Source organism: Nelumbo lutea, chromosome 1 (genome assembly GCF_056320005.1).
Source record: "Nelumbo lutea isolate HS-2025 chromosome 1, American lotus-T2T, whole genome shotgun sequence".
In the NCBI taxonomy this organism is placed as follows: domain Eukaryota; kingdom Viridiplantae; phylum Streptophyta; class Magnoliopsida; order Proteales; family Nelumbonaceae; genus Nelumbo; species Nelumbo lutea.
This window is the reverse complement of record NC_142684.1, coordinates 51,720,032-51,728,311: the sequence shown is the minus strand read 5'-3', so window position 1 is coordinate 51,728,311 and position 8,280 is coordinate 51,720,032. Positions and strand designations below refer to the sequence as shown.

The window sequence follows — 8,280 nt, the reverse complement described above, 5'->3', positions numbered from 1 at the left end:
CTCCAAAAGATTGGAATCAAGATCCAATCTTGATTTCTCCCAAACAATGGAGATCAAACTGCTATAGGCGGCGGCTGCAGGAAGGAGGCGGTTAGAGAGAATTTGCAGGATGCAGAATCCTCTCCTCTGTGATCTCAGCTCTCAAGACTAGATTAGATCAGCTAGTTCCTAATCTAATTAGGAAGTTTCCAAATCTAAATCTCATTTAGATTTTGGACTCTCTAACTGGATAGGATGTGGGCCCAATCCTATCAACGGATCTTATCTCAGAATTTGCCCCTTAAAGACTAATCAAATTAGCCCAGTTCGAAATGGGCTTAAGGCCCATTTAGGGTTATGTATTCATTAAGCTTTCCAAACTACTGCCTAGTTGGGCTTCCTTGTATGGCGTGGGACTCAAACATTGATCTATACATCAGCCACATGGGTTCAGCCAAGCCTTTGTTACAAGGCCTAGCCGAATACACTGTTATGGACAGTGCACCCTCTGAAACCCATCAGATGGTCTCTATGGGCCCAACACTTACCCAAAGTGGTCCCTGGGCCAAGCCACCTTGTAACACCCAGGGACTGTGGGCAGATGCAAGATTAGCCCATTAGGTATTGTCCTCAATGGCCTTACACTTAACCTCTCAACCCATAATGATCATACACTGCCCGACAAGAGAGGACCTCTCCCTCGGCTACAAGGAACAGTGTTGCACTCTCTCAAATATGGATCCTGGGAATTAAAACCTATTTGCAAACATTTCAAAACCATAATATATATACTTTTATATCTCATATAAAATATATTTTACAAAACAAATCTCAGCGATTGAAATCGGCTACCGGCAGTCTTGGTTTCCATCAGTGAGAGTGCATCCCCGATCATTACCTTTGTCCGACAAAGGGGCTGATCCTGTCACTATGATCACCCACTCAGATGAATTCTCAGACTATCCCAACATACCCAGGTTTTGACCCCCGCTAAGGATATCTCTGATTGGTACATCAAAGACAGCCCAATCCGACACCTAGTGCAGTATCATAATCGAGTCTAGGGGTCGGGTGTAACTTTCCAATTTTGCCCATCAATCTCCAAGGTCCAGGGCAATACTGGAAATCTGGTCTAGTTCAAAGATTCAATTAATCCCACATTGTATGTGCCTAGGGTCTCACCCTGGTAGCTGAGACAAGCCACCCCAACCGACTTGGTGGCACCACAGTGTCAGCCTTGTCAGGATAGGTCTCCCTAGACTGACCCACTGGCTGAGAACATTATAAACTAACACGAGTCTCATTAAGTGTCTAGTTTAAGGGTATTAAATAGAAACATACCAAGGGAACATGAATCAAATATGCACTTTTATTCATTTACAATAAATTCATAAAGTACATCATTTTGATTGAAGCTAAGGGCATACAAAACTGTCTAACAGCTCCCACTTGCACTTAGGTCCAATCAGGTACTAGCCGGAGTCCCATGCTTTCCACATGTTTCTCAAACACTTTCTGTGTCAGTGGCCTAGTCAATGGGTCTACCGTATTCTCCGTTGATGCTACCTCTTATTATCATCCTCCCATAGGTCCAGTGTTGTCATGCAACAATGGAACGAGTGATGTGATAAATTCCAAATTCAGGAATGAACACCTTCATTCATAAGGCAGCCTCATTTACGGCAATGCGCTCGGCTTGGGTTGTGGACTATTAATTTGCAACTTAGGACCCCTATTTGCTGACACTCAGGAAACAACACACGATCCTATCGTGAAAACATATCTAGATGTAGAATTTCGATCATCTGGATCCGACTGAAAATCGACATATGTATACCCTTGGATCTGTAGTGAGCTACCATCGAATAATAGACAAAACTCTTTTGTCCTTCGAAGGTACTTAAGTATGTTTTTCACAACAGTTCAATGCTCCTACCCTGGATTGGCCTGAAATCTGCTTACTACACTCACCGCTTGAGCAATGTCAGGGTGAGTGCACAGCATGGCATACATGATGCTCCCTATGGCAGAGGCATAGGGAACATCTTTCATGCCATCAATCTCCTTAGAAGTCTTGGGAGACATCTTCTTGGAGAGAGTGACTCCGTGCCTGAAAGGAACATTTCCTTTCTTGGAGTTTTCCATGCTGTATCTTTTGACTATTTTGTCAATATAGGCAGATTGGGATAATCCTATTATCTGCTTCGATCTACCTCTATAGAGTCGAAGACCCAGTATATAGGAGGCCTCTCCAAGATCTTTCATGGAGAATTGCTACGAAAGCTATACTTTCACGGTAGTCAACATTCCTACATCATTCCCAATGAGTAGAATATCATCTACATACAGAACCAAGAAAGTAACCTTATCTCTACTGTACTTCCTGTAAACACAGGGTTCATCTGGATTCTGCTCGAAGTCAAATGATTTCACGGCAAAGTCAAAATGGATGTTCCAACTTCTAGAAGCTTGCATAAGTCCATAAATGGATCTGTTAAGTTTACATACCATGTTTTCCTGACCCGCAGCTATGAAGCCTTGCGGCTGCTGCATATAGATATCTTTAGTAAGATCTCCATTCAGGAATGCAGTTTTGACATCCATTTGCCAAATCTCATAATCATGGTATGCTGCTACAGCTAGCAAGATCCTAATGGATTTAAGCATGGCCACAGGCAAAAAGGTTTCCTCATAATCCATGCCCTCTTTCTGAGTGTACCCTTTCGCCACCAGACGGGCTTTGAAAGTCTTGACCTTACCATCGGGGCCCTTCTTCCTCTTGTAAATCCATTTGCAACCGATTGCTTTTACCACGGAGGGCGGATCTACTAGAGTCCAGACTCCATTGGTATCCATTGAGTCCATCTCTGCTCTCATGGCCTCCACCAATTTCTGGGAATCTATGTCCAACATAGCTTCCGCGTAAGTCACGGGATCCTCCTCACTAGTCAAGGTTTCCACCAGGTAACTATCTTGGTCATAACCATAACGGACTGGTGGCCTGGATACCCGAGTAGATCTTCTAGGTTGGTCACTACCTGGAACTTGTGGGACATCTCCCGCTGCTCCTGAGCTCTCTTCATTAAGAACAATTTCCTGACGATGGGTGTCCAGGATGTAATCGGTCTCCAAGAATTGGGCATTTCGACTGCATAACACTTTCTACTCACTTCGGTCATAGAAAAGGTAACCTATAGATCCTTTTGACTAGCCTACAAATAGGCAATGTCTGGTCTTGGATTCCAACTTGTCTGCACTCATTCTTTTAACGCTTGCTGGACAACCCCAAATCTTCAAGTGTCTGACACTTGGTTTCTTTCTGGTCCAAAGTTCATATGGAGTGTTCGAAACCGATTTGGTTGGAACCCGATTCAGCATGTAGATCGTAGTCTCTAATGCGTAACCCCAAAAGCATGTGGGTAACTCTGAGTGTATGAGAAGTGACCAGACCATATCCAATAAGGTCCTATTCCACATCTCTGAAACACCGTTAAGTTGTGGTGTAGCAGGAGGAGCTAATTGTTTTCGGTGTGAGTGCATTTTATGCTCCATCTCACACACTTTTCTCTCCTTTTTTTTTTTTTTTTTGGTGTGAGTGCATCTTATGCTCCATCTCACACTGGTCACTTACTTGAGGTAGGACTCATGTTCTGAGCTGCTAGTTTTACTATTCAACTCAAAATAGCGGAGTCAATTTGGGCTTTTGTCCTTCTTTGCAATTATTGAACCTCAAGAATTAGCACTTCAGATGTGCACTAGCTCTCTTGACCATTAACCATGAAATCAAGGGCTTCCATACACATGAAGATAGTTAGGGCTAGTCATGCTGAAAAGCATATTCAGCTCCCCTTTTCTCATGCATATATCAAATTGGGTCATTCACAAGAATACAAACTTAACAAGTACATCAGTCTCCCTCAACTCATTGAATTCCTTCTTAAAAATCATCAAATAAATAGTAATGAACTTGAGGGGTTCCAGTCTTTTTTTTTGGTTATGTCATTGCCTGCATATGTGTGTTGGGGTGAATGAGGTGCATGGTTTCAGCCCCCATACCCTAACCTCGAGCTCACTCCCCAACACTTAAGATGAACATTGTCCTCAATGTTCGTAGTGTTAGGCAGTAACAATAAAACTAGCAAGAGCATCATCAAGTAATAGGAGGTATTTAGAGGACTTCCCTGAAGATCATTCTTAAATTCTGCAATATGTTGTTGGTGGAAAACTTCTTCTGCTAGAAATCACTTGCAAATTAGAAGAGGAGATCAGTATCTTTATTCAATTAAATTCTAAGAAAAACTAACTAAACTTAAATGCTATGAAAATTAAAAACAAAAAGCAAGTAAGACGGTTTATGACTAAGTATCTGAATTGGGAATTCTCCCAACAGCCTCTTGTTCCCTTGGGTTTACCATGGTGTTACTAGGTAAGGTACCCGGAGCCCTTTCTGAAATCATCTGTGCCAGCTGCCCAACCTGAGTTTCCAAGTTCCTTATTGATGTTTCGTTTTTCTGAAATCTATTTTCCGCACTAGCTATGAACTTGGTCATTAGCTCCTCCAAGTTAGATTTCGGTTCCGGCTGATAGAAGTTTTGGTGGAAAGGTTTAGGTGCATGCTGATTCAGGTGGCCTCTCCATCCGGGGTTATGGGTATGATGGTACTGATTCCCTGGCTGTCTTGTAAAGTTGCCAACAAAGTCTACTTGTTCTGTGGACTGAAAAGACTGACTGCCAACTTGGAATTCAGTGCTATCATGGCCTCCCCCACACTTATCATACTGTACATGCATAGCTGCCATCTGCATCTCATCAAATTTTTTGCTAAGTGCTCCTATTTGTGCAGAGAGAGCTGTGTATGTATCCACATTATGAAGGCCATGCTGCTTTCTGACTGGTGTCCTTTCTGAATGCCATTGGTAGTTATTGGCTGTCATCTCCTCGATGAGTGCATGGGCAACCTCGGGAGTCTTATTGTTTATGGAGCCCCCAGCTGCTGCATCTAAGATGGTCTTGCTTGAATCGGTCAGACCATTATAAAATGTTTGCACCTGTAGCCAAATCGGAAGGCCATGGTGAGGAACCCTCCTTAGTAGCTCCTTGTAACGTTCCCAGGACTCATAGAGAGATTCCCCCTCTTGCTGGAAAAAAGTAGTGATGTCATTCCTCATTTTAGCAGTTTTAGAAGGGGGAAAATATTTAGAGAGAAAACGACTGGCCATTTCGTCCCATGTGGCTATAGATCCTGCCGGTAATGAGTTCAACCAAGCTTTGGCTTTATCCTTCAAAGAAAATGGGAATAACCTTAGCCGGATGGCATCATCACTTACCCCATTGTGTTTGAAGGTGTCACAGATTTCCAAGAAGTTAGCAATATGGGCATTCGGATCCTCATGGGCCATACCACAAAACTGAACCGTATTTCGTATCATTTGGATTATGGCCGGTTTAATTTCGAAGTTATTGGCAGCAATAGTTGGCCTGATAATGCTGGAGACAGTCCCGGTGAGGGTGGGCTTGGCATAATCCATCATAGTTCTTTGTTCAGCCATTTCTTGTGCTTCTTGTCTGACTTGCCTAGCAGCTCTCAAACGGACATGGAGAGTCCGTTCAATCTCCGGGTCGTAAAGGATCTCTTCCAGTTCAGGTCTACTTGTCATAAACTGTTAAAGTCAAAGCAATAAAAATGCCAATATTCACAAAAGAAAATAAATAACTAATCCTATCACACTGAAAATGTAAAGTGAAGTATTGGAATACAAAACCTACATCCTATCATGAATAAATGAAGCCGATTATACTAAAAGCAGATTTAAACCAATCATCTTATTCAAGGTTCCTTTATCTACATCCATCGATTGCAACATCTGAATTCAGACCCAATTTAGATCTGAGTTCAGATCTACAAGTCTTTGGTATTGTTAGTCTAGAGAAATTAACAAATAATAATTCAGATCTGAGCTGTATATCTCATACACACTCATTGGTATACACTACAATATACATCCATTAAGGTTGGAATCAAATCTGTGATGCTTTAGGGCTGAAATCGGATCTGATCTGAAAAATAATTTAAAAGGATCTGAAATAAACTAAAACCAGTCCTGAGTTAGGCTTGGGTTAAAGATTTTAAACTCTACAATTGAAGCTCAAACCTGTATAGCTGATGCATATCAAACACTTGCTAAGACCTGAAAATTGGGTCTGCAATGTTTGGTATTGCAAGCTATTCGGTCCATACAACTTTTGTAGAAATCTGAAATCAGGTCTGCTAACTGTTGCACTATAGCAGCCCTGCTACAGATCTGAATGCTAATAGAAATACTTGGAAAGTGCTAATTTTTCTTAAATAACTGAGGCATAACAATTATTCAATCCAAACATACACCTCCGTAGCTAATGTAGCTCGGTTACAAGTGGATAAAGCAAATGTTCAAGTCACCCAAAACATCCAAAATGTGCTCTGTATCAGTTCAGTCTTCAACTATAGTTCAGATCTGTATCAGTTCAGATCTGAATTTTCTTTTTCATTCTTTGCTATCCAATTACCTTTGGGGTATGTCGGATTTATCATAGGGTGAGTTGGGGTGATGATGGCACCCAATTCACCTTAAACTTGTATCAGTTCAGGTCTGAGTTCATCTGAACTCAGATCTGAACTGAGCAGTTCTGCAATAGCAGAATTCAGGTCTGAACTCAAGTCTGAGTTCGGATCTGAATTCTCAATTGCCTTACCTTCAGTTATTGCTACCAAATTGTTTTTGGGGAATAGAAGAAGTGCCCTAGGGTGAATTGGGGTGGTGATGACACCCAATTCCCCTCAAAATTTCATCAGTTCAGGTCTGAGTTCAGAGGAACTCAGATCTGAACTGTTGCAGATCTGCAATAGCAGAATTCAGATCTGAATTCAAATCTGAATTCTGATCCGAATTCTCAATTGCTCCTCTTGTTGTTCAAAAGATCTCCCCTTTTTTTTCTTTTTTTTTCATTTTATTTTCTTTTTGTAATGAAAGAAGAAAAAAAAATAATAAAGTCAAAAACACAAGCAACCCTTTTCGGCTGAGTGCTGCAGATCTGAAATCTGCTGATCTGAGTGCCGAAAAAGAAAGTAATCTACTTAAGAAAGAAGAAACATAACTACAGTAGTACAGCAGTTGCAGTCCAAGCTGAAATGACAAAGTTAGCAAATTAACCCACTATGAATGCAATGCTGAATGATATCAGATTAAGAATGCTCAATGTTTCCTAATATTGTTTCTCTAAATCCCCGGCAACGGCGCCAAAAACATGATGTGTGGCTCATTGTGACACTAGCAAGTGCACTAGCCGTTCAAGTAATAAAGTAGTGAGTGAAGTATCGTTCCCACGAGGATTTAGGAAACAATTACCAATACTAAATTGAGCACTTCTTATCTGATCAACAAATAAATCAAAACTCTAATGAAAGCTAAGAAATCCTAAATTAAAATCTATCTAAATCATTGGCCCAATTGCCTTCAAATCAGGTTAGAAGAGTAAGCAATAAATGTCAATCTCAGAATTCAGCAATCTATCAATTTGGATCATTCGAATAAATCATGATTGAGCCTTGGTTTGGTGAAACCCCAAGGTCATGAACAGCCTCTCTCAAGCGCATGTTCATCCTATGCATGAGTGACGGTTCTTCTATCTCTAGCAAGAATCTAATCCCCATGCATGCATTTCTTCAAACACTTCTAAGGCATCAATTCAAATCTGAATTGATCACCAACTGAATTGTGCAAGTTATATCTAACCTTGCACTCAATTCAGTTCTTGAATAGTAGATCTAAATTCCTAGAGTCTCTCTCAAGCACTCTAGGAATTCCAAGCTGTAGATTAATTCGCCCAATCTGAAAATTGCAGATCTGAATTCTCTTTCAAGCAATTCAGATCTGAGTTTTGAAGGTTAATTGGCCAAATTAATCTACAATAACACCCATATTCAATAAACTTCAAGTACAATTCATTACCATTTGAATAAATAAAAAAGAATTAGATTGCTGAACTGAAATTTTACAAGCTAAAATACATCAAGGAAGAAATGGAAGAAAAAGAGAAAGAAGAAAGAAAATATAACAAAGAAACTGAATTCGAATCAAAAGAGAATGAAACTACAATTGATTTATTACAAAAGATCTTTGAATCACAAACCCTCAATTCGAACTCACCTTCTCTTCTAGCTTGCTTGTCTTGAACTTCCTTCAGCCCTTCTTCTTCTTCTTCCTTGCGCCTAGCCTTCTTCTCTTCTCTTCTCTCAAGGTGGCCGAACCTCTAAGAGTGGGA

At 40.8% G+C, this 8,280-nt stretch overlaps 1 non-coding gene across 1 annotated transcript; it reads left to right on the top strand.

The window, feature by feature from the left end:
* Positions 1-5,043: 5,043 nt before the first annotated feature.
* Positions 5,044-5,150, top strand: LOC148874625 (small nucleolar RNA R71). Its single transcript, XR_016106313.1, has one exon. It is a non-coding gene; the product is annotated as a small nucleolar RNA R71 (small nucleolar RNA).
* Positions 5,151-8,280: the final 3,130 nt, after the last annotated feature.